The 26408-nt window shown below is 42.5% G+C and overlaps 1 protein-coding gene across 2 annotated transcripts in view; it reads right to left on the bottom strand.

Annotated features, from left to right (window-relative positions):
* Positions 1 to 4524: 4524 nt before the first annotated feature.
* SCAF8 (SR-related CTD associated factor 8) overlaps positions 4525 to 26408 on the bottom strand; it is a 224582-nt gene continuing 202698 nt past the window's right edge. For both annotated transcript variants that reach the window (XR_008662477.1, XR_008662479.1), the window contains one exon: positions 4525 to 4935. The gene's annotated coding sequence lies outside the window, so the exon portion shown is untranslated. The remainder of the gene's footprint in view (positions 4936 to 26408) is intronic.

Raw genomic sequence — 26408 nt, 5'->3', positions numbered from 1 at the left:
GTCGCCGCGTCCCCGGGTCCTCCCGGCGGCCCTCGCCCTGCGCGCAGCGCCTGTGGCGGCGAGAGGGGCCGCGCCTCCTCCCGGGCCGCTCGGCCCGCCTCCCTCCCCGCCCAGCCCTCCCCTCCGCCCCGGCCCCTCCCCGGCCCGCGCCGAGCCCCCGCCGCCCGGCCCCGACCGTCGCCTCGCGGGCTGGCTCAGGACGCGCCGCCCTCGCGCTCCAGGGCCTTCCCCGGGGGGCTGAGCCCGGCGAGGGCGGCCCTCGGGCACCCCGGGGACAGCAGCCGGACGGGCCCCCGGTCTCGCCGAGGGAGGCAGGCGACGCCTGAGTGGAGACCGGAGGGCGCACGAGAATCCGGGCCTTGGAGTTGGAGACGCTGAGGGGTTTAGGAGAGAATCCCGAGTAACCCCGAGGGAGAGGCGCGGGGAAGGCTGCGGAGCTCCGACGCGGCCCCCTGCGGAGGACAGGGAAGGGGAGATGTGGTCCAGGTGGGCTCCCCGAGGAGCAGGCGCCGAGACGGGACAAGCCTGGAAGGACTTCTTAGGGGAAATGGCTGTGGGATTGAATGGGGAAAGGATCCCCATTTTATGCACGCGGGATCCCAGTGAGGGAAGGAGGGAAGCAGTCACCCTGGCCCCCCTGCAGTCTAAGGAGGATCATCCTGAGTCCTCCATTCCCAATTCTCCTTGGGACCCACCTGCCCAGCATCCATGTCTCTGCCAGTCATTGGCTGGGAAGTGTGGCGGTGGACACAGACCCAGAGATGAATTTCAGAGTACAAAAGCCAGGGCCTTTCTTTGGTCAATTAAGCTCCAAGGCAGCCGCAGGAAGATTCTCACAGCTGCCCACAATCTAGAAGGCAAACTGAATCAACTCTCCCACGCACAGATACAAATTTTTAAATGAAGCCCCAAGGGTTTGATGGGATCAGATGGGCCTGGCTCTCCATCTTCCCCTGATACAGGCTCTGCTCGCTGAACTGGTAACTGACCCCTTCCCACCTCCGTAGGCTCTCCCTGGCCCTGTCGCCACACCTGCACAGGTGGCTCTACTCAGGAAAACGCCTCCTGGCTCCACTCATCCTTCAATACTCAATTCAACCATCACCTCCTCTGAGGAGCTTTTCCCACTTAGCACATGACTTATTTCTGACCTACCACAATGGGGTCTTTTTTTTTTTTTTAAGTATAGTTTCCCCCTTCTGATATTGCCATTTTTCCACACTATTTTATAAAATTTATTTTTTCCCAATTATACAAGTAATATGTTCATTGCACGAACTTGGAAAAATACACACAACCCAAATACCTCCAACTTGCCCAGGCTTCTAGGGACGGCTTTTTAAAGCCAATTAACCAGAGTCTGAGCCCGCATTTCATGTGTTTCAGTAGGTGTCCAGTCAGGAGGGAGAAACCACATAGCAATTAAACAGTGAAAGTTTAATATAACGAATCTTTACAACAGGATTTGGAGCAATGAGGGATTGGCAAGTGAGAAGTAAAGAGAGCTCAAAAGAAAATAGGCATAACAAATACAAGGATTTAGGAGCAGCCACTGTGCCTAGGGCTGAGATAGAGCACCAAAGGATGAGCCTCCTGCTTGCCAGACTTGCACCCACACCCTCCTGGAGAGAGCATGGCCATGGCTCACTGAATGGCAGAGAAGTCACTATGTTGTCAGGCCAGGGAACTTGTTGGAAATCCACCCTCTGCAATTTTCTAATAATCTCCCCCTGAGGTTGTGAGAAAAGCTGCTCACAGAGAGGTATCTCATGGAAGCATTTCACTGCAAAATTACCCAAAAAGCAAGGTGCTGGGAGAAGCTGCTGGCTGCCTGCACTGCAGGATCCTGGTGCTGGAGAAACTGCCCAAAATACAGAAGCTGGCCAAGCAAGGGTGTGGCAGCCAGAGGAGCACTCTGTCCTCCTGCAGTATCTCCTCCACACCCCATACTGACATTTAACAAGCCAGCTGGCAAAGGAAATTATATAAAAGGCCCAGATCCACTTTTACAGAGAAGCCAAAAGGGTGAGTTTGGAACAGATGGGCAATGAGTTGGTAACCAGCATGCTATGCAACCTCAAAAAGTCCAGGTGTTGTCATTTCCCCTCCCAAAATACACCTCCATGTTCCAGATGAACACTGTCATGTTTACAGATCTTGTCCCCTCAGCTGGCCTTGTTGTTCCTGACCACCATGCCCTCTCCTGTAAGCTGTCTCAGCATTTCCTCTCTACAGCATTGCCCCACATGGAGGCAGGGACACCTTCTCCCCTCGTTCCTCAGAGCACAGCTATGGCCAAGTTGTCAGGCTCAACCAAATCTAATAGAAGGCTCAGGGAAATGGGGAGTACAGAAAGGAAAAGAAAAAAAGTTAAGACCTAATAATGGTCCCCAAAATGTGAAACCATTCACAGAACTCCCTAAAGGGTGTCTCTCTCCTTAGCTGGAGTCCCATGCAGACAACCAGCATGTGCCCCCCACCAGAGTCTAGGCCCCCCCACCAATGCCACGAGGGCCTAGCAAGAAAGACAAGTTTCTCTTCACCTTCACCGAGTCCTGCTCCATTAAATACAGAATAATCAGAGAGGCAGCTCTGTCTGCAATAAAGACAAACTTACATGTTATCTTAGGAAGAGAAACTTTGTCCCCCAATAACTAAACTCATTTATTAATCCACTTCTGGAGTGGAGTGCCACTCAGCACCTGGCACTGTAGATCATTGCAATCTGAGGGAGATAGATAGTAAACAAACCATTTTACATATAGTTCTTTTTTATATCTTTGCTAAAGATGCAGAGAATATAATAATGAGAGTTAACATAGCCAAAAGGAATTAGAGAGGAAGCCCTGGAAAAAGCAACATTTAGCTGAGCTCTGAAGGATGACTGAGTTGGAATATTCTAGAAAAGGGAAATGGTGAATTTGAGGTTCTGAGGTGGGAAAGAGCTGGGCCCATCTGAAGAAAGGCTTTAAGGACAGAGCCACAGGAGATGAGGCCAAAGAGGCAAATAAAAGGCAGTCACGCATGCTCATGTAGGCATGTTAAGAATTTTGGATTTTATCCTTCAAACAATGAGAACCCACTGGAGGATTTTAAGCACCAGTCTAGCTGGGGATGGGGGTGGAGAAAAGACTGGAGAGTACATCTGGGAAGGGCATGGGGAGAATATAAGAGACTAGGGTTCAGAGCAAAGGTTGGGCCTAGAAACAGAGACTGAAAAGTAACTGGCCTGTAGAAATAAAGCACAGCCCTGGGTGTGGCTGGAGTGCCCCAGGTAAAGATTGTGGACAGAAGAGACAAAACTCTCTCAAGGTGGGGTTGAGTGAGCAAAGAGAAAGAAGATCCAGGGGATGCAGCATAATCAGGAAGTTACTTTGGACTATCTTCATTATCTGGCAAGACTGGCTTCCCTGTAGAAGAACCAAAGGCCTGATCAAAGCAAATCTATTCCCAAAGATAAATTCAAATTTCCAGGCGTGGCAAAGACAAGAACAGCATGAAGTTTTTAAAAAGGCAGCCGTACTCTCCTCACCATCCACTCACTTTATAGCCATCAAAACTAATCAGCCAGAGTTTCCTATCCTTTTCTAAAAAGTTGAAAATAATATTAGCTATAATCCCACTTCCTAGAAATACCCATGTCGTTATTGTCTCTGGTGGAATCTTTACTTAAATTACCCAAATCTAAACTCGAAGTAAAAGGTCATCCCCAATTCACCTTTTTCTCCACATCTCTTGGCACATAGAAGGTCCCCGGCCGTGTTTACAGAAATGAGTTTCATCTCTAAACTCTTTCCAGGGCTATGCAGTATTTCTGAGCAGGGCACCTGGGTGGCTCAGTTGGTTAAGTGTCTGCCTTTGGCTCAGGTAATGATCCCAGGGTCCTGGGATGGAGCCCTGCATCCGGCTCCCAGCTTATGGGGGAATCTGCTTCTCCCTCTCCCTCTGGCCCCTGCTTGTGCTCTCTCTCTCTCTCTTTCAAATAAATAAAATAAAATAATAAAATAAAATAAAATAAAATAAAATAAAATAAAATAAAATAAAATAAAATAAAATAAAATAAAATAAAATAAAATAAAGAGGGACACTGAGCTAATGACATCAACCCGCAAATCATCCCTGCCAAGTTCTATGTCAACAAAAGTTTTCTTAAAACACCTTTCTTGGGTGGCCGAGGTGGCTCAGTGGTTTAGCACCACCTTCAGCCCAGGGTGTGACCCTGAGGTCCTGGGATCGAGTCCCACGTCGGGCTCCCTGCATGGCACCTGCTTCTCCCTCTGCCTGTGTCTCTGCCTCTGTCTCTTTCTCTGTGTCTCTCATGAATAAATAAATAAAATTTTAAAAAATAAAATAAAACACCTTTCTCACTTTGGGAAGATTATTTTTTCTAAGTTGTGGCTTTTTGCTCCTTTTTCTTTCTTTCCCAGCACCTGAGGAAAGATGTCTTCCTGCCATGTAAAGTCTCTGCTGCAGCCTAGAACCCACTGACTACAAAAACAATACCACGCACACACACAACACCCCTCAAGAATGACTGTGTTTAATACATATCTCCACAGAGCTCAAAAGCAGTATTACAGCCTGTTTGTGGACAAAAATGAGGATTCCAGCAGAAGTTACTTCCACTAAGTGCCCTTCTATTACTTCATGCCCTTAACATTAATGGGCTACTGGCACTGTCCATCCCAGCAACCCCAGGATCTAGCAGAGAAGCAAAGACCACAATGGCTCCAGTCCAGCTGTCTCTCCAGCATCTGCAGGCCACTCTGCCAATGTGTCAGGCTAATTCTGGACAAGTTGAGATTTCTAGAAGTTAGCCTTTTCAAGGAAGGCCACATCTCTCCTTTCTGAAGATTAACTTGGTCACTTATAAATGGGTCTTTCCTCTGGCTGCTTGAAAACTTGCACGATTTACTTCACTGCATTTTTCAACTCCTGAAAGAAAGAAAGCAGTAGGGGTGATTATAATTCCAAATAGTTGTGTTTAACCCCAAACTCTAGATCCACCTTCTAGATCCATCGCCTTAAAATCATTTGCGTGTGTGTATGGTGTGTAGTTGAGAAGTAGAGTCATGCACTATGTGTGTGCTCACCTGCACACATGAGTGATGGATCTTCTTTCTCCTGGAATCAGTTTTCCTTCACACTGCCAAGTTCATAGGGCCTAACTTTTTTTTAAAATCTTTTTTTTCCTTTCTTTTTTTAAATTTTAATCCAGTGTACTTAACATAGCGTTATATTAGTTTCAGGTGTACAATATAGGGATTCAACAATTCAGTACATTACTGAGTGCTCATCATGGTGAGTGTATTATCCCCTTCACCTGTTTCACCCATCTCCCCACCCAAATCCCCTCTGGTAACTACCAGTTTGTTCTCTGTAGTTGAGTCTGGTTTTTTGTGTTTCTTTTTTTCTTTGTTTTATTTCTTGAATTCTGCATATGAGTGAAATCATATGGTATTTGTTTTTCTCTAACCTATTTCACTGAGCCTTATACCCTATAGTTCCATTGATGCAGTTGCAAATGGCAAGATCTCATCTTTTTTATGGCTGAATAATAGTCCATTGTATGTATACCACATCTTCATCCATTCACCTATCGGTGGACACTTGGGCTGCTTTTATATCTTGGCCGTTGTAAATAATGCTGCAATAAACATAGGGGTACATATATCTTTTCGAATTAATGTTTTTGTTTTCTTTGGGCACATACCCAGTAGTGGAATTACTGAATCATATGGTAATTCTTTTTTTTTAATTTTTTTTTATTTATTTATGATAGTCACAGAGAGAGAGAGAGAGAGAGAGAGGGAGGCAGAGACACAGGCAGAGGGAGAAGCAGGCTCCATGCACCGGAAGCCCGATGTGGGATTCGATCCAGGGTCTCCAGGATCGCCCCTGGGCCAAAGGCAGGCGCCAAACCGCTGCGCCACCCAGGGATCCCTCATATGGTAATTCTATTTGTAATGTTTGAGGAACCCCCATACTGTTTTCCAGAGTGGTTGCACCAGTTTGCATTCCCGTGAACAATGCACAAGGGTTCTTTTTCTCACATCTTAGGCAATACCTGCTGTTTCCTGTGTTTTTTATTTTACCCGTTCTGACAAGTGGGAGGTACTATCTCATTATGGTTTTGATTTGCATTTCCCTGATGATGAGTGATGTAGAACATCTTTTCATGTATCTATTAGCCATCTGTATGTCTTCTTCAGAGAAATTCTCTTCATGTTTTCTGCCCATTTTTTAATTGGATTATTTGTTTCTTGGGTGTTGAGTTGTATAAGTTCTTTATATATTTTGGATATTAACCTTTCATTAGATATGTCATTTGCAAATATCTTCTCCAATTCAGTAAGTTGCCTTTTAGTTTAGCTTTTCTTTTTTTCTTTTAGAATTTATTTTCCAAAATGTCTACAATGAACATGAATTACTTTTGTAAACAAGAAAAATAGTTACCAAAAAAAAAAAAAACCCTAAATATCATACTGAGCCAAATTGAACAGCCTTTCTATTGTTTTGTTTTTTTTTTTACTTTTTTTTAAATTTATATAAATTTTAGACAGTTAATATACAGTGCAGTATTGGTTTCTGGAGTAGAATTCAGTGATTCATCACTTACATACAACACCCTGGTGCTCATCATAAGTGCCCCCCCCTTAATCCCTATGACCCATCTAGCTCCTCCATCAACTAACTCTCATTTGTTCTCTATTGCTAAAAGTGTCATATGGCTTATTTCTCTCCTTTTTTAATTTTTCCCCTTCCCATATGTTCATCTATTTTCTTTCTTACATTCCACATATGAGTGAAATCATATGGTATTTGTCTTTCTCTGACTTACTTCACTTAGCATAATACACTCTAGCTCCTTCCATGTCATTGTAAATGGCAAGATTTCATTCTTTTGATGGCCAAGTAATATTCAAGTGTGTGTGTGTGTGTTTGTGTGTGTGTGTGTGTATCCCACATCTTCTTTATCTATTCATCTATCCATGACATTTGGATGGACATTGGGGCTCTCTCCATAGTTTGGCTATTGTTGATAATGCTGCTATAAACATCGGGGTGCATGTACACCTTCCAATCTGTATTTTTGTAACCTTTGGGTAAATACCTAGTAGTACAATTGCTGGATCATAGGGTAGTTCTATTTTTACCTTTTTGAGGAATCCCCATATTGTACTCCAGAGTGGCTGCACCAGTTTGCATTCCCACCAACAGTACAAAAGGGTTTCCCTTTCTCTGCATCCTTGCCAACCCCCATTGTTTCTTGTGTTGTTAATTTTAGCCATTCTGACAGATGTGAGGTAGTATCTCATAGTTTAGTTTATTGATTGTTTCCTTCACAGTGCAGAAGCTTTTTTTTTTATGAAGTCTCAGTAATTCATTCTTCCTTTTGTTTCCCTCACCTATGGTGACATGTCTAGTAAGAAGTTGTTACAGCCAAAGGTCAAAGAGGTTTCTGCTTGTGTTCTCTAGGATTTTGATGGTTTCCTATCTCATACTAAAGTCTTTTATCCATTTTGAATTTATTTTTGTGTATGGTGTAAGAAAGTGATCCAGTTTCATTTTTCTGCATGTTGCTGACCAGTTTTCCCAACATCTTTTGTTAAAGAGACTTTTTTAAAAAAGATTTTATTATTTATTTATTTATTTATTTATTTATTTATTTATTTATTTATTTATGAGAGAGAAAGAGAGAGCACGAGCAGGGGGAGGAGCAGAGAGAGAGGGAGACACTGAGCAGGGAGCCCGACGTGGGGCTCGATCTCAAGACACAGGGATCATGACCAGAGCCGAAGGCACATATTTAACCAACTGAACCACCCAGGCACCCCAAAGAGGCTATCTTTTTTTTTTACTGGATATTCTTTCCTGCTTTGTTGAGGATTAGCTGACCATATAGTTGTGGGTGCCTTTTAATTTTGTTGGTTGTTTCCTTTGATGTGCAGAAACTTTTTTTTTTGAAACTTTTTATTTTTATGTAATCCCAGTAGTTTATTTTTGCTTTTGTTTTCCTTGCCTCAGGAAACATACATAGAAAAAAGTTGCTATGGCTGATGCCAGAGACATTACTACTGCCTGTGCTCTCTTTTAGGATTATTATGGTTTCAGGTCTCACATTTAGGTCTTTCATCCATTTTGAATCTATTTTTGTTTATGGTGTAAGAAAGTGGTCCAGTTTCCCCAACACCATTTATTGGATATTTCCATTGGATATTCTTCCCTGCTTTGTCAAAGATTAATTGACCATATAATTGTGAGTTTATTTCTGAGTTTCCTATTCTGTTCCACTGATCTATGTGTCTCTTGTTGTGCCAGTTCCATACTATTTTGATTACTACAGCTTTGTATTATATCTTGAAATTGGGATTGTGATACTTCCAGTTTTGTTTTTCTTTTTCAAAATTGTTTCGGTTATTCTGGGTCTTTTGTGATTCCATGCAAATTTTAGGATTGTTAGTGCTAGCTCTGTTGGTATTTTGATGGGGACTCCTAAAGATTGCTATGGGAACTATGGACATTTTAACAATATTCATCCTTTTAATCTATGAACATGGAATGCCTAACTACTTGTTTGTGTCATTTTTACTTTCTTTCATCAGTGTTTTATAATTATCAGAGGTCTTTCACCTCTTTGATTAGGTTTATTCCTAGGTATTTTATTATTTTTGGTGTAATCATAAATGGGACTGTTTTCTTAATTTCCCTTTCTGCCATTTCATAAGTAGTATATAGAAATGAGATGCAAGTACATTGATTTTGTATACTGCAAACTTATTGAATACATTTATCAGTTCTAGTAATTTTTTGGTGGAATATTTAGGGTTTTCTATGTACAGTACCCTGTCATCTGCAAATAGTGAAACTTACTTCTTACCAATTTGGGTGGCTTTTATTTCTTTTTCTTGTCTGACTGCGATGGCTAAGACTTCCAGTACTATTTTGAATGAAAGTGGTGAGAGTAAACATCCTTGTCTTGTGCCTGACCTTATGGAAAAGCTCTGTTTTTCACCATTAAGAATAATGTTAGCTGTGAGTTCTTCTTAAATGACCTTTATTATATTGAGGTATGTTCCCCCTAAACATACTTTGTTGAGAGTTTTTGTCATGAATGGGTGTTGAACTTTGTCAAATGCTTCTTCTGCCTCTATGAAAATCATCATATGGTTTTTATCCTTTCTCTTGTTGATATGACGTGTCACACTGATTGATTTGCAAATATTGAACCATCCATACATCTCAGGAATAAATTCCACGTGATCATGATGAATGCATTTTTAAATATATTGTTAGATTCAGTTTGCTAGTGTTTTGTTGAGTTTGATGAGAATTTTTACATCTATGTTCATCAGAGATATTGGCCTACAGTTCTCTTTTTTGATAGTATATTTATATACTTGGTTTTGGTATTAGGGCAATACTGGCCTCGTAGAATAAATTTAGAAGCTTTTCTTCCTCTTCTATTTTTTGGACTAGTTTGAGAATAATAGGTATTACATTTTCTTCAAATGTTTGGTAGAATTCACCTGTGAAGCCATCTCGCACTGGACTTTTGTTTGTTGGGAAGTTTTTTTTTATTATTATTACTGATTAAATTTCTTTGCTGGTAATTGGTCTGTTCAAATTTTCTATTTCTTCCTGATTCAGTTTTGGAAGATTTTATGTTTCTATGAATTTATCCATTTTTTCTAGGTTGTCCAAATTGTTGGGATATAACTTTTCCATATAAATTTTTTGCTAATATTCTCTTACAATCCTTTGTATTTCTGTGGTGTTGGTTTCTATTTCTCCTCTGTCATTTCTCTCTCTGATGAGTCTAGCTAAAGGTTTGTCAATTTTGTTGATCTTTTTAAAGAACCAGCTGGTGGTTTCGTTGTTCTGTTCTACTGGGTTTCTTTGTTTCTATTTCATTTATTTCTCCTCTAGTCTTTAAAATTTCCTTCTGGGCAGCCCTGGTGGCCCAGCAGTTTAGCGCCGCCTGCAGCCTGGGGTGTGATCTTGGAGACCCGAGATCAAGTCCCACATCGGGCTTCCTGCATGGAGCCTGCTTCTTCCTCTGCCTGTGTCTCTGACTCTCTCTCTCTCTCTGAATAAATAAATAAATCTTTTAAAAAAATAAATAAATAAAAATAAAATTTCCTTCTACTGGTATTAGATTATAGGGTTTATTCTTTTTTTTCCTAGCTCCTTTGGGGGTAGGTTAAGTTGGTTGAGATGTTTCTTGCTTCTTAAGGTAGGCCTATTTAGCTCTAAACTTCCTTCTTAGAACAACTTTTGCTGCATCCCAAAGATTTTTGAGCCCTTGTGTTTTCATTTTCATTTGTCTCTAAGTATTTTTTATTTCATCTTTGATTTCTTAGTTGACGCATTCACTGTTTAGTAGCATGTTATGTAACCTCCATGTATTTGTGTTCTTTCCAAATTTTTTTCTTCTGATTGATTTCTAGTTTCATAGTGCTATGGTCCAAAGTGATACATGGTATGACTCCAGTTTTTTTTTTTTTAATTTGCTGAGCCTAATATGTGATCTATTCCAGAGAATGTTCCATTCTCTGCACTTGAAAATGATGTGTATCCTCCTGTTTTAGGATGGAATGTTCTAAATCTATCTGTTAAATCCATCTGGTCCAATGTATCATTCAGAGCCACCATTTCCTTGATTTTCTGTTTGGATGACCTCTGTATGGATATAAATGGAGTGTTAGTGTCCCCTACTATTATTGTATTACTATTGATTAGTTCCTGTATGTTTGTTATTAGCTGCTTTTTGGATTTGGGTGCTCACGTGTTGGGTGCATAAATATTTACAATTGTTATATCTATATCTTCTTGCTGGATTATTCCCTTTATGATTATAGAGTGTCCTTTTCTTTCTATTTTTTTAGATTTTATTTATTTACTCATGAAAGACACACAGGGAGAGGCAGAGACATAGGCAGAGGGAAAAGGCAGGCAGAGGGCTCCCTACAGGGAGCCTGATGTGGGACTCAATCCCAGGACTCCAAGATCACACCATGAGCCAAAGGCAGATGCTCAACTGCTGAGCCACCCAGGCATCCCTATAGTGTCCTTCTTTCTCTCTTATTATAATCTGTTTTAAAGTCCATTTTGTCTGATATAAGTATTGCTACTCTGGCTTTTTTTTCCACTGCCATTTGCATGAAAAATGCTCTTCTATCCTTCGCATTCAATCTGCATCTGACGTTCGCTCTAAAATGAGTCTCTTGTAGGCAACATATAGATGGGCCTTCCTTTTTTATCCATTCTGTCACCCTGTGTCTTTTGATTAGAGCATTTAGTCCATTTACACTCCAAAGTAGTTATTGACAGGTATGTACTTGTTGACATTTTGTTACTTGTTTTATGATAGTTTTTGCAGTTCTTCTCTGTCCCTTTCTTCTTTTGCTCTCTTCTCTCAAGGTTCACTGGCATTCTTTCTTTCTTTCCTTCTTTTCTTCTTTCTCTCTCTCTTTTATGTAAAGATTTTATTTATTTATTTATTTATTTATTTATTTATTTATTTGAGAGAGAGAGAAAGAGTGAGAAGGGAGAGGGGCAGGGGGTGAGAGAGAGAGGGAGAGAAGCAGACTCCCTGCTGAGCATGGAGTCCAATGTGGGGCATAATCTCACAACCCTGAGGTCATGACCTGAGCTAAAATTAAGAGTCCGACCCTCAGGGGATCCCTGGGTGGCGCAGCGGTTTGGCGCCCGCCTTTGGCCCAGGGCGCGATCCTGGAGACCCGGGATCGAATCCCACATCGGGCTCCTGGTGCATGGAGCCTGCTTCTCCCTCTGCCTATGTCTCTGCCTCTCTCTCTCTCTCTCTCTGTGACTATCATAAATAAATAAAAATTAAAAAAAAAAGAAATTTCATAAAGAGTTGGACCCTCAACCAACTAAGCCACTCAAGCAGCTTGCTTTTTCTTTCTTTCTTTCTTTCTTTCTTTCTTTCTTTCTTCCTTCCTTCCTTCCTTCCTTCCTTCCTTCCTTTCTTTCTTTCTTTTCTTTCTTTCAAGATTTATTTATTTTGAGAGAGAGAGAAAAAAAAATGGGGAGGGAGGAGATCTCAAGCAAAATCCCTGATCAGCTTGGAGCCCAACAATACAGGGCTCAATCTCACAACCCTGAGATTATGACCCAAGGTGAAACCAAGAGTCAGATGCTCAACTGACTGAGCCATCCAGGCACCCCATCCCTGGCTTTCTAGAGTGATAGAGTTGGATTATTTTCTCTTTATTTTTTACATATATCTATTACTGGTTTTTGATTTGTGGCTACCATTAGGTTTTGTATTTAATGTCTTATGCATATAATAGTTGATGGTTGCTTAAGTTGGAAGCCATTCTTTGGTCCTCTCCCACCATGTTTTAAGTATATGGTGTCATACTTTACATCCTTTTATTTTGTGACTTCCTTAACTGATTTGCATTTTTAATTTTTTAAAAAAGATTTTATTTATTTATTTGACAGAGAGAAACTGTGCCAGCAGGGGGAGAGGCAGTGGGAGACGGAGAAGCAGACTCCCTGCTGAGCAGGGTGCCCGAGATGGGGCTTGATCCTAGGACCCCTAGATCATGACTTGAGCCAAAGACAGATGCTTCACTGACTGACCCACCCAAGTGCCTGTGATCTTTATACATATAGTTATTTTTATTGCTTTTGTGTTTCCTACTTTTCTTACTCCTACTTATGGTATTTCCTTTACTATTTCAGGAGTCCCCTTTAACATTTCTTGTAGGGCTGGTTAAAATTCCTTTAAATTTGTCTGGGAAACTATTTAGCTCTTTCTATTCTGAATGATAGCCTTGATGAATAGAGTAGTCTTGGCTGAAGGTTTTTTTTTTTTTTTTTTTTTTTTTCCCAGCGCTTTGAATATATCATGCTACTGTCTTCTGACCTGCAAAGTTTCTGCTGAAAAATCAACTAATTGCCTTATGGGGTTTCCTTTGTATATGACTGTTTTCTTTTCTCTTGCTGCTTTTAAAAGTCTCTCCTTATCACTACTTTTTGTGATTTTAATTACTATATGTCTTGGTGTGGACCTCCTTTGGGTGATTTTGTTGGGAGTTCTCTGTTTCTCCTGCATCTGGATTTTTGCTTCCTTCCCCAGATTTGGGAAGCTTTTAGCTGTTAATTACTTCAAATAAATTTTCTTCCCCCTTTTCTCTTACTTCTCTTTCTAGGATCTCTGTAATGCAAATGTTATTGTGCTTGATGGTGTCACCGAGTTCCCTAAGCCTCTTTTCATTGTTTCTTGTCTTTCCTTCTCTCTTGTTCATCTTTATTACTTTCCATTACTATATCCTCCAGGTCATTGATTTATTCTTCTACTTCTTCAAGTCTACCATTTATTCCATCCGGTGTATTTTTAATCCCAGTTATTGAGTTCTTCATCTCTAATTTGTTCTTTTTTATGTTTCCTATCTCTTTGTTAAGGGTCTCACCAAGGTCCTTCACTGTTTTCTCAAGTCCCATTAAGTATCTTTGTGACCATTACTTTATATTCTCTATCAGGCACATTACTTATCTCCATTTTATTTAGGTCTCTTGTTATGATTTTGTCCTGTTCTTTCATTTGGGACAAATTCCTTGGTCTCATTTTATCTAACTCTCTGGGCCTGTTTCAATGTGTTAGAAAAGTCAGCTATGTCTCCTGTTCTTGAAACTAGTGGGTTTATGAAGAAGAGGTTCTGTAGTGCCCCGTGGTGCGGTGTCCCCTGTTCACCAGAACCTGGCACCTCAGGGGTGTCTCCCATGGGCATTGTATGTGCCCTACTGTTGTGCCTAAGCAGCTTTTGCCTTCAGACCAGCTGTCTGCAATAACTGGGCAGGACTTGGTCCCTGTGGATGTTAATGGGCCAGTCTGGGGCTGTCTTGGGTTTGAGCTGAGTCAGACCAGACATTTGCCAGAGATGTGTTAGCACCAAACTGCCGGGTGCTTTCTCTGTGTTGTCTCAAGAAGCTTTTGTGGGTGGGCAGACCCTGCAATCAGACTCAATGTCTGCTCCCAAGCTGCGGCTCAGACCTCAGCAGGACTGATGTATATGGACATCTTTCCCTCTTCTCAGGGTAGGAGTCACTTTACAGCAGTGCCGGCCCCTGTCAGGGCTGCCTGCACACTGCCAGGTGTGTGGCACGCTTTGGATGGGCTCCAGCCAAGTGTGTATTGGAGGGGGTGGGTCCACAGGAGAGCACAGCAGCTGGGCTTGTGGTGCCAGCAAGGTCCCCTGTTCCTGGAGAAGACTCCCAATAATCCCTGCCCATGCAGCACATGCTCTGAGCTTAGTAAACAAATCTCCTTCTTGTATACTTCAGGCAGTGTTTTTCAAACTGCTGTTTCTTTGCTGTATCTCCACAGGGCTGTTTGCTCTACTGTCTCTTTGAGTTAATTATTTCTGAATCAAATAAAGTATCTATTATAATGCTATACACCTTAAAGATGTCCAGTCAATTCTTGCTTACCAGATGGTTATATAGACAATGTTTATTTTCACTGGAGCCTTCAGCATAGGAAATGTGTTTGCTGAACACATAAAATTTCTGTGAAATGTAAGACTTACAGAACATGAGCATGGCTTTTCTCTCAAGTTTCTCTTAATGGCTCTGAGTTCCACTTTCTCGATTTCCTCATCCCCATGAAACTTGCCCTTGGACTTCATTACAGCTTTTCTGGTTGGACTCTTCCTGAATTCCTTTTACTTCTTCCCAACCCCATTCATTATAGTAAGACTTTTCCACTCTCCTGTCAGTAGCATTGTCTTCCTAACCTCCTGTTAGATACATGCTGCTGCTACTGCTTCTTACCGAAAGCACTGGCATGTGGGTTTTGGATGCAACAGTTCTAAGTGGGCCGGAAGAAAAGGAGAAACAGATACACTTCTGCTTGCTGACAAGGATAGCTTACGCCACATTTGAAGCAGAAGGTTGTTGGTGTGGAGTCATCTGACATATGGACAGGATCTTTAGAAGAGAAGTGAGCTTTTGAAATTTACCTAGAGAATGGACTTGGCAAAGATATTAGACTAGCAGCTTTCTCCTCGTAAGCAGAGCTATGAAATCATTTCAGGTATACTGGTGTATAGTTGAATAGGCACAAAAAGAGCTCCTCAAAAAGTTACAATTTGGTGATGATATACAATTTTAGGGCTTGGGTTTCAAAACTAGGGTATTAAATGAGCTAAAACATGACCTGGAGCTCAGATTTATATGGTTGTCCATTTTTTTTTAAAGAAAGAAAAAGTCTCAGGGTGTCCTATAACTATTATAGTGAACATTCATCAAATATGTCATATATGTCACCTATTTATGCATATAAGGAACATACATATTGCCATGTTGGTACATATAGACTTACCTGATTCTCTTAACAGCCTTATCCTATTGCATTTAAAAAAAGGAATTTACAAACTTTAGTGATAGAATGGAGAAATAATGTCATGTAGAAAAAAATTTGCTTTTTAAACTTTGTGTCTAGCATATAACAAATACTTATTGAATTAACAGATACAGAATGAATAACCCTTTATTATCTTAAGTTAGAGCAAGAATACCTTGAACTTATAGCTATTCATTCTTTTTTTAATCCAAACTTTCTAACCACAAACTTTAAATAAGCCACAAGCTTTAAAATCCAAATTTCAGGCTTTTAAATTAGATTTAGTTTTCAATAGGACTATTTATAACCTTTCCATAAGAGATTAGATTTGTATCATTACACTATAAGAAATAGGTTTCCATTAAAAAAGAAAAACAATTACATTAAAATTTTGTCTTTTAGGGACACCTGGGTGGCCTAGTGGTTGAGTGTCTGCCTTTGGCTCAGGGCATGATCCTGGGGTCCTAGGATTGAGTCCCACATCAGGCTCCCCACAAGGAGCCTGCTTCTCACTCTTCCTATGTCTCTGCCTCTCTCTGTATGTCTCTCAGCATCTGCAGTGATCTTCCAAAGGTAAAGGATTGACGAAATCTCTCTGCCCTCAATTTTTCTCCACTATGGTGGAGAATTCTAAAAATACTGCTATCTTACCATTTTTCCAAAGAGAAAAGAAAGAAAGAGAATATAGTGGTTGTCTACTCTTTATGCCTCTGGAACAGTTTGCTTCCTTCTTTACCCCCACCCTTCATCTCCCTCTCCCAAGAAGGTACAAAGAACCACATTTGTGTATTTTATTATTCCATGTCATTGGAATGAGAGTCCCTATTTTAAACAAGCAGCCCTGAATGCAGGAGACTACACAGAAGCTCAACGCAGGGGGCTGCTGTCCTGGCTTTCTCAATTATCTGCAAATATGTACTCCTTGCTCAGCAATGCCTCAAGAGAATCTATAGAACAATTTTGGTTCCTTTTAATGGGGTAGACCCAATTTGTCACCTGTTTAAGAAAATTTCTTTGTGGGAATCCCTGGGTAGCTCAGCGGTTTAGTGCTGCTTTCAGCCCAGGGCCTGATCCTGGAGACCCGGGATCTAGTCCCACGTCAGGCTCCCTCATGGGGCCTGCTTCTCCCTCCGCCTGTGTCTCTGCCCCTCTCTCTCTCTCTGTGTCTTTCATGAATAAATAAATAAAATCTTAAAAAAAAAAAAGAAAGAAAATTTCTTTGTTAAAGCACCATTTTCTATAACAAGAGGATATTGATAACTTGTGTGGAGTCCTAACTCAACTCGAAATTTAACTGGGAAATGCACCCACCTCGATTATTATTATGAGCCAGCAGCGCTCCTGTTGTTACCTGCTCACACGGAAACCTGAGGCGGTCCAGGTGTACCTCCTGGTGAGGGAAGTGGCTGGGAAATCTGCCTTTTGTCATTGCAATGAGGTAATGAGAAACATGCGAGGAGCCCTCTCCTGTCTCATCAGCACTGTCCCAAGGGCAAGCTGAGCAGCCGGGTGACAGACCACAGTGGTACAGACCATTACCCCAAATGCTCCCAGCTCCTGTGAAGAGTACATGAACAAGCAGCCCATCAGAGGGTCCCCCCGGGCCATCCACAGCCTCAGGGACCACCACCCGCTCCTGGAAAGTTATACTTTGCTCCTATTTTATTCCCAATCCAGCACAATGTTAGTAGTACAAAGGCTTACTAGTGGAGGAAGACAAAAAACAAAGTTCAAGAGAATGATTCCTTGCTACCTAACTCCCACCCCACCCCCCTCGGGGGCCGGCCCTGTCCACTCTCACCTGCCATCTCTGGACTCCCTCATCGTGTCTTCCTCCCTACCTTAGACAGCGGCCTCCATGCCTCCCACACCGCTCAGCCGCCTCTGACCCCTCCTGACCTTCACTCCCACAACCACTTGGTCTCCAGCCTTCTCCTTGTCACCTCCTAAGGCGTGTCCAAACCTCTCCTCCTCCCCACCATTCCCACCAGAAGCCCAATCACCACAAGTTCCTGGTAACCTACTGGAGTTTCGGGACCTGGCAAAGTGATGTCCGTCTGTGAACACCTTCCAGGGCCTGTCAGGGTGGAAGGAGCTCTGTGCTTCCACTGCACTAGGACTATTGCTTCCCCTCCCTAACTAGACAGTGGACCCTAGGGCGGGGGTATACTCCTCATCTGTGAAATGGGATGTTACTTGATGTTATTTTATTTCATGTCATAAGTGAAATGACAATAATGTTACTTGTCTGATGAGGTGGTTACAAGACGTAAATGATATAAATGGTCTGAATCACTGAGCTCAGCACTTGGCAGAGTAAGCGCTCGGTAAATGTGAACATGTCATCAGGCTGTGGATCTCCTCTCCCCAGGTTAGTATACACTGAGGGTGGCGGGCACTCTTCCTGAATCAGGACGCAGAACATCATAGCTCGTCTCACGAGTGGACTGTTTCCTCCCTCTGTGGAGCTGTGTCCATCTCTCGCAGGGCACACACGTTTTGCAAAGCCCTGTGGAAACTGGATGCTTTGTCCCCACGGGCAGGAGTCTCTAATTTCTTTCCCCTCTATCACACCAGCGTCTTCTATTCGTTAGCATAACTGGGTTCTGAAAAATCTCCTTCTCCCCTTTTCTGCTTTCATCTGGGAGCTGCTGGTGGATAACTCTTCCTTGCAGGCTCAAGTTCATCTTCATCAGAAGGTGGATGAGGAATGCTGTCGGAACTCTATAGAGATGACAACTCTCACCTCACCCTCTCTGCTTCCCAGGAGAAGCTACATGGTTAGTGGGGGCTCCTCTTTAATAAAAATCCAATGCCCTTCCTTTTCTGGCCATATTGTATTGTGTCATCCCAGATGTAATTACACTAGGAAATTTCTGTAAAGCACTGACCATCATACATTTTCAAAGAAAGTGAACGTCAATATACCTGGAAGGAGAAACCTCTGTGTGTCTGTGCAAACGTGTGTATGCATGCACCCGCAAGTGTGTTCGTGCACACCCACAGCCTAGTATAACAGCTAGCAGCCCCTGCTGGAGTCAGAATGTCTGGTTTAAATCCTGGCTCCATGTCTTACATGAGTTTTGTGACCTTAGGAAATGACTTAGCCCTCCAAGCCTGTTTCCTCATGTATAAATGGGGACAATAGAGTATACCAGATGGAATCGGATGGGGATTAAATGAGTTCATATCTGTAAAGCACACAGTAAGCACCACATGTTATAACAAGCCAAAAACAACTACAGAATTCCTTTATCCTAATGCTTTCTTTTCAACATATTTTCAAACACAAAAAATAAATACTATGTGGCACAGTGTGGGCTGTGTCCGATGTAGGTGGTCTTTATTGCTCTTTGATGGATTGATATCCGAATTCATATCAACAACACAGCCCTGGCTTACTCTGTGGAACAACACAGATGACTTTAGCACAAAACCAGCATTGCGTAAAGAAACTCAACTGTATACTTGCCTAGGGAGAAGAAATTCACAGACTGATGATAAACTAACATTTACTGAACATTTACTCGGTGCCATGCACTAAACTCAGTGATTCAGATCATTTATTTCATTTGCATCTTGTAACTACCTAATAAGATAGGTAACATTATTGTCCCATTTCACAGATGAGGAGTTACCTGGGTTGTAAGAAGGATGAGCCACCTGCCTGTGGTCAGAGAGCTGCTTATCAGCCGACCTAGGCTGGATGGGTCTGATGACCAATTGTATGGTGAAGACAGGACTCTTCATTTTACTAATGAACTCCTTTCCATTTTGAAAATATAGTTCCAGAGCTCCAAGTTAATTATCATTGTTACCACATGGATGTTTATTAAATATTGGCTGTTGATTATAATGACCAAGCCCTAGACCAAATTGGGAAGCTGGGCAAGGCCTTCTGTGCCCCTTCCCCAATATCTCCTCTAGGTCCCAGGATAGACATCACACAATAAACAACCACTGGCTGTTGCTAGGAGCTTAAGCCATGAACTTTCTTAGGGGATATTTGTACTTTAATTGAAAAACTGACAATGCCTTTGAGAATGAAAAGAATGATGAGACACCATGGAATCTCAGACATTCATATAAGCAACGAGGGTGATTTAATTGAGGAGACCTCCCCACAGCCCATCAATCACTCCAACAGATCGACCCTGATGGTACACATTCATATGAGATAATATTGTGACTGCACTGAGTAATTTCTGTAATTCCCTTCCTGGTGAGACCTTGGCCTGAGTTATCCTTTGTTACAAAGTACACATGGTTGGAAACTGTGTCTATTTCCTCAATTGGTGTCAATTCTGACTCAAACCAGTTTAGGCTAGTAATGAAGTAAGAACCAGAAAGCCAAAGCCCCCTGACACTTGAGGCAATTGATACCGGGGTAGATATAAACCTGAGAACTCCTACAGGGAGAGAGGGAGATCTCTACATGAGGACACAGGGTCGCCTGAATCCCCCTTGCAAGGAAAATATAGGTTCAGATCCTGAGTTGAATATGAAATGTGGGAACAGGTCCAGAGATCTAATTATCTTTCCTTTTCCATTATTGAACTCTACTCAGTACACTAGCCCCTGTTTCTAGTTAGTAGTTGTGTTAGTTTGCTAGGCTGCTATAACAAATGACCACACGCTGGTGGTTTAAATAACAGAATTTTATTCTCTAAAGATTCTGGAGACAGGGCAGCCCGGGTGGCTCAGCGGTTTACCGCTGCCTTCAGCCCAGGTTGTGGTCCTGGAGACCTGGGATCAAATCCCACATCAGGCTCCCTGCATGGAGCTTGCTTCTCCCTCTGCCAATCTCTCTCTCTCTCTTTCCCTTTCTGTGTGTGTGTGTGTGTGTGTGTGTGTGTGTGTGTGTCTCATGAATAAAAAATTGAAATTTAAAAAAGTACCTTCAATTTAAAAAGAAAAAAAGTATTCTGGAGACTGGAAATCTGAGATCAAGGTGTCAACAGGGCCGTGATCTTTGTTAAGGCTCGAGGAGAGAATCTGCCCCATGCCTTTCTGGTAGTTGCCTGCAATCCTTGGCATTCGTTGGCTTGTGAACACATCACTCCAATCTCTGCCTCTGCCACCCCGTGGTGTTCTGCTCCTCTTATAGGGACACTAGTCATGTTGCATTGGGGCCCTGTCTAACGACCTCAAAACTTCACTTGCTACCTCCGTAAGACCTTATTTCCAGATGAGGTCACATCCACAGATACCAAGAGTTAGGACATCAACCTATCTTTTGAGGAGACACAATTCAACCCACAACAGTAGCAGGACACTAAACCTCAGCACCAAAGAGATCCAGTCCCTTCCAACTTAGAACTCCAGTCTCTGTCAGACACTTACTTAGTTAATGCGAGATTCTCCCCAGTTCCCTGCTCCTTTTCTTCTCTCTGGATATAAAGTAAGGTCTAGGAGGAGGCTGGGTGGGGGCAGGTGAGGGGTTCTGAAGAACGAGGGCAGAGCTGGCCCAGTATGAGGGACATGTGATTGGCACAAATGCCTTAGTGCTCTGAGTCCAGCCAGCCTGGACCTGGGCATCATGCTTGGCCTTACAGCTGCACCAGCCCCCCACCAGTAGAACTCCATAGTGTTCTCCTTGCCTCGACCCGGAGTCCTCTTCCAGCCTGCTGGGCCATCTTTGGTCCAGCTCTGTGCCTTACTCTGGGGAACAGACAGATTTGGGAAGTCCACCTCCCACAGCACTTGGGGCCCTTGGGGTACACAGGACCTGAAAGCTGTCCTCTGGCTCTCAGTCTAAAGTTGGCTTTTTTTTCCCCCAGTTCACTGCTCCACTGGATGGGAGCTTCTCAAGAGGCCCTAATTCTCTGGAGGCTGACCCCCAGGGACACTGCTTTGGGATCTTCAAATCTTCTCTAGGTTATTTTATCCCTATCCTCAGGGACAAGGGCACAGCCCAGCATAGCAACCAACCAGCTAAACTCTCTGATCCTCTATGTACCCCAGGCCCCCTCACCCTGGCCCTGTGCCTTAGCCCAGGACAGGTGTTTATCTCCAGCCTCAAAGTACATTTGTGCACAGGGAGCTGCTGCCCTTAGGATATCACATAAGCTTCTCTATTCTACAGTTTTCCTTTGAAATGCCCAAAATGAACCAAATGGTTCTTAATTTCATGCTTCTCGAAACAGAGGAGGAGCTTATATTAGACCAACCCTTCTGAAGCAAAAAACTAGCACTAAAGCCAGATATATAGGCACATGCACTCTTATGTTTGGAGTCATTAAAGAGCTGCCCAGACACTGAAGTCTAGGACCAAAATCTCTGAGAAAAGTGAATTTTGGAGAAAGGAGCCCAATATTCAGCTTCCTCTTCTCCTAGAGGTGTTTTCCAATCACTAAACTGCCAAGACAGCCAGAGAGAAGGTATCTGCCTGAACTGGGCCCCGTAAAAGTCTAGCATCCAGATAATGTATAAACTTAGAAAAATCAATTAACTTTAAAAAAATAAGTCATTGCAATTAAAATATGGGCAAATGATTGGAACAGTTACTATACAAAAAAGATAATCAAATAGCTCATAAACATGAGAAAAGATGTTCTATCTCAGTCACCAGGGAACTAAAAAACTAAGACAACAAATAGACCCTACAGCACACCTCCAAATAACTAAAACTAAAAAGATGATAATCTCAAGTGTCAGCAAAGATGTGTCTAAGTCTCATAAATTGCTGGTGGGAGTATGAATTCATACAATCACTTTGGAAAAGCTTTATGACAGTGACTACAAAAATTAAATAGTTGCTGAATCTATGACGCTTCAATCCTACTCCCATGCATATCCCCAACAGAAATGCACTTAAATGTGCTCAGTGTAGGTACAAGAATGTTTATAGCATCATTACTTGTGTGTGATAATCCAAACAAGGCACAACCCAAGTGTCCTGCAACAGTGGAATGGATCAGGTGTGATAGATTCAAATTATGGAATACTATACAGCATAGTAAAAGATCAACCCTTGGGCAGCCCCAGTGGCACAGCGGTTTAGCTGTGCAGCCCTGCAGCCCAGAGTGTCATCCTGGAGACTTGGGATCGAGTCCCACGTCAGGCTCCCTGCATGGAGCCTGCTTTTCCCTCTGCCCGTGTCTCTGCCTCTCTCTCATTTAAAAAAAATAAAAAAATAAGTTAAAAAATCAACTCTTATATGAGTCTTACAAACGTAATGTGGAGGGAAAGAAGCCAGACATAAATTAATTGGTACTAGACAGTTCCATTTCTAGAAAGTTAAAAACAGGTGAAACTAATCTCTGGTATAGGCGTCGGGATGGTGGTTACCTCTGGTGACCGTGAAGGGATCAGGAAGGGAGGTGTTCTGGTAGTGTTTATTTGTTGGACTGAACTGTGGTTACACAGATGTGTTCATTTGGGTAAATCCACAAAGGTGTATCTTATAATCTGTGCATTTTTCTGTATTTATGTAATTTTAATAGAAATGTTAGTAAAACCATCATTTATCACACAGACTCTTGACATCAAAAGTCAGAGCTATAGCTTTTAATGCATGTGGTCCTTGTGTAAAATAGGACATAAACATCGTTAGGACTGGAATTCCTTTTTGGATCTAATCATTAGACCTGCTCATATTTGCCTGTTCGTAAGGCCTGCTCATGTTGCTCACCATCAAACCAAAGTTCTTGAGGTGAAATTCATAGGTCACACCACCTTCATGAGCTCACCTCCAGATTTTGCTTGTTTTAATTTGCTATGAATCGTCCTCAATTCCTGCTACAGTCCATCAAGCCAAGTAATCATTCTCCCCTGAAAAGCAAACTTGCTCTCAGTGTTCTTTTCTCCAGCACGGGGAACAGAAAGACAGCAAGCTCCTGTAAAGAGGAGTCCTGGAGACCAAGAACCACCACTCCCAGACCTGACCTCGCAGCCACCTTGGTCTTTCTTTATTTTCCTTTGCCACATAAAACTTCTCCAGTGTTGTCAGCCACCTTCTGATACTGCACCCTGTCTTGGCGACAGGGACTGTAGGTCCTCAAAGGCAGGACTGGACCTCACGCTTCTTTTTAAATGCCGGGGCCTTGGCATGGTATCTGAGCAAAGCCGCAGCTCAGAAGCATCTGCTGTGGATGGATAACAACACTTTCTTCCATCCTGGCCTCCTGAGGGGTGAGGTTGAGTAAAGAAGAATAGGAACACGCTGAGCTGAGTTGAATCCTTTTGAGACGAGAACCTGCCACACTCACATGACTCAGGCTTCATTGTACAAACCCGTGTGTGGGTCACAGAGGTAGGAGAAGTGGCAGAGAGGGGTGAGGCTGCGGCAGGGCTGCAGTCCAGAAGCAGATGGGGTGCCAGGAGAAGGGTCTCGGGCTTCAGCAGCACCTGCACAGCTGGGCTGGGAGCAGACGCTCAGAGCTCCTCCCTGATGAGGAAAGAGCCAGGGTCAAAACTTGGTTCTACTCAAGAGCATCATTACTGATGACAGAGGTTGACATCGGTGGTTATAGCATGCCAGGCATCATGCTATCTCAGTTCATCTTCAAATCAACCCAAAGGGTTAGAAACATTTTGCAGATGAGACAACTAAAGCCAAGACTGGAGAAGTAACTTGTCCAAGTTTTCATGGCTGGTAGAAGTAGTAAAGCCAGGATTCAACTCCAAGTCTCCTGTCCTCCTAGGCAAGGACTAGGGGAAACACGAGCATACAGAACTAGTAACTAGAGAGAGCAGCCGATAAGGATGTGATAAGATGTGCACACAACTAACTCTCTTCCCAGACAGGCTGATAAGTGCCACAGGAAGAGGACAAACAAGTGTAACGATCATTTTTTAGCTGCGGGGGAGTCCATCAGGAATACTAAGGTGAGAGGGGACATTTATCTCTACCTTACACGTTATGAAAGACTGGATTTTCAAATTGGGCCTTTTTCTCTAATGACACAGGGTGGGCCTGAACTGAGCAGACACTTTCAGAAGCAAGAGCTGTCTCTGGGATGTCCCCTCCTGGCCACTCCTCTGCTGGGTCTCTCCTGGTACCACGTCCAAGACCTACAAAGACCGTGGGGGGCCTCTGGGAGCGCTGGGGCAGTGCTGTGCATGCTGGCCAAGTGCCTCTCGGGCCACGGTATGGTCATGAATTTTTATGGCAGAATGAGCAACCACTTATCTGTTCGAAAGAAAAGCAAAATGGGAAAGACTGCTTTCATAAATGATTGTGGGGTGTATTATTATCTATAGAAAATAGTAATTTTCTTTCTAAACAAAGAAATGACTTCACTGCCATTACCATATGTTTATGATAATATACCATTTGTGGAAGTTGCTCTAAGTTGCCCCCCAAGACTTCAATATTTATATTCAGCCATTTAATATTTATTTTTGGGTACTGTGGTTTACTTAATTTAGCACACACCAAATTAGGGCTTCAAATTTTAGAGCAAGGGCTACAGATTTAGGGCCAGCTTAAAGTACCAAAATTTGGCAATGGGGAAGACATGAGGAAAACTCCTATTCAAGCAATATTTACAATTTATGTGTGCAGACCACTTTTTCTTAGAAAACTTCTAAATTTCCAGTTCTCTTATTGATGCCTTACTTGAAAGTCTGGCCCATGGGTTCCCAACTTGTGAGCTGAAGCATTTTTCTACTGTAACACTTTCACAAAAATAGTGTGATATCAAGAAGCAGAACCCATTGCATCTCCCATTTGCTCAAATAGTACACATTTATTTATTTGTTCCCACTCATCAACTAAGCATATACTCTGTGCCAGGCACAGCACAAGGCCCTGAAAATATAAGGACATGGCTGCCACTTAAGAGGAAATTTCAGAGCATAATGAGTAAGGCTTATCACACTCTCGGACATTTTGGGGGCTAAGGAAGTGGGGGCAGCTAAACCTAATACTTAGCATGCCATCAAACAAGACGGAAGCCAACAAGCCCAGCCTGGGGAATGGGAGTCATCTGTCCATCATTAGCCTGGTGACTTTCAGACAGCTAAAGCCTTAGCTTGATGCCCAGGTGACACAGCTCTATCTGAAGGCCTGTTTGAATTGCCATTAGACAGGACATGGGGATACTTAGTAAAATATTGAACTCTTACATCAGAGCCTGAATCAACTGGAAAACACAAAACTATGTTGCATTTCAAAGCTTAATTCTGTAACACAATCTCCAAAGTAATATGGTATTTGTGTTTTGTTCATTCAGTTTTTTAAAAAAGATTTTATTTATTTTTTCATGAAAGAGAGAGAGAGAGCGCCAGAGACATAGGCAGAGGAAGAAGCAGGCTCCCTCTGGGGACCCTGATGCAGGACTTGATCCCAGGACCCCAGGATCATGACCTGAACCAAAGGCAGATGCTCAACTACTGAGCCACTCAGGTGCCCCTTGTTTTGTTTTCTGATTACTCCCAAAAACATACAGACTTTTTTTTTTTAAAGATTTATTTATTTGAGAGAGCACGTGAGAGAGAGAGCACATGTGCCAGGATGGGCAGGGTAGAGGGAGAGGGAGACTCTCAAGCAGACTCCCCACTGAGTGTGGAGCCTGACTCTAGGCTCAATCTCAAAACCCTGGGATCATGACCTGAGCCAAAATTAAGAGACAGACATTCAACCGACTGAGCCACACAGGAAACCCTAGATATTAAAATGTAAGGGACAAATGTGGCTATTGATTCAGTGGCTGTGAAAATGGTGACAAAATTAGACATAAGGAGTAGAAAATATTCCAGATAATAAGAGGATAAGCAAGCAGCTCATGTTCTTACTAAAGAAATGAAGGAGCATTAGATCTAGTGGCATAAAAGTGCTAGTCAAAATAAAACACGGGCTCTAATCCTGCTTCCAATTAATTTTTAGCTGTTTGACTTCAGATAAATTCCTCATTTTCCTCCGGCTTCATCAGTTTCTCCATATGTAAAGTGGGGACAGTCCTACCTCACTGGGTTGTTGCGAAGAGTTATACCTGCTATGTTAAGTGCTTTGTCCTGCCAGTGACAAGTATATGTGTATATTGTAATATGTGAACATCACTAGTATTTAAATGTCAAATGTCCA

Source organism: Nyctereutes procyonoides, unplaced genomic scaffold (genome assembly GCF_905146905.1).
Source record: "Nyctereutes procyonoides isolate TBG_1078 unplaced genomic scaffold, NYPRO_anot_genome, whole genome shotgun sequence".
Classification (NCBI taxonomy): Eukaryota; Metazoa; Chordata; class Mammalia; order Carnivora; family Canidae; genus Nyctereutes; species Nyctereutes procyonoides.
Note: the sequence above shows the minus strand (reverse complement) of the source record. Positions and strands in the feature narration are given on the sequence as shown.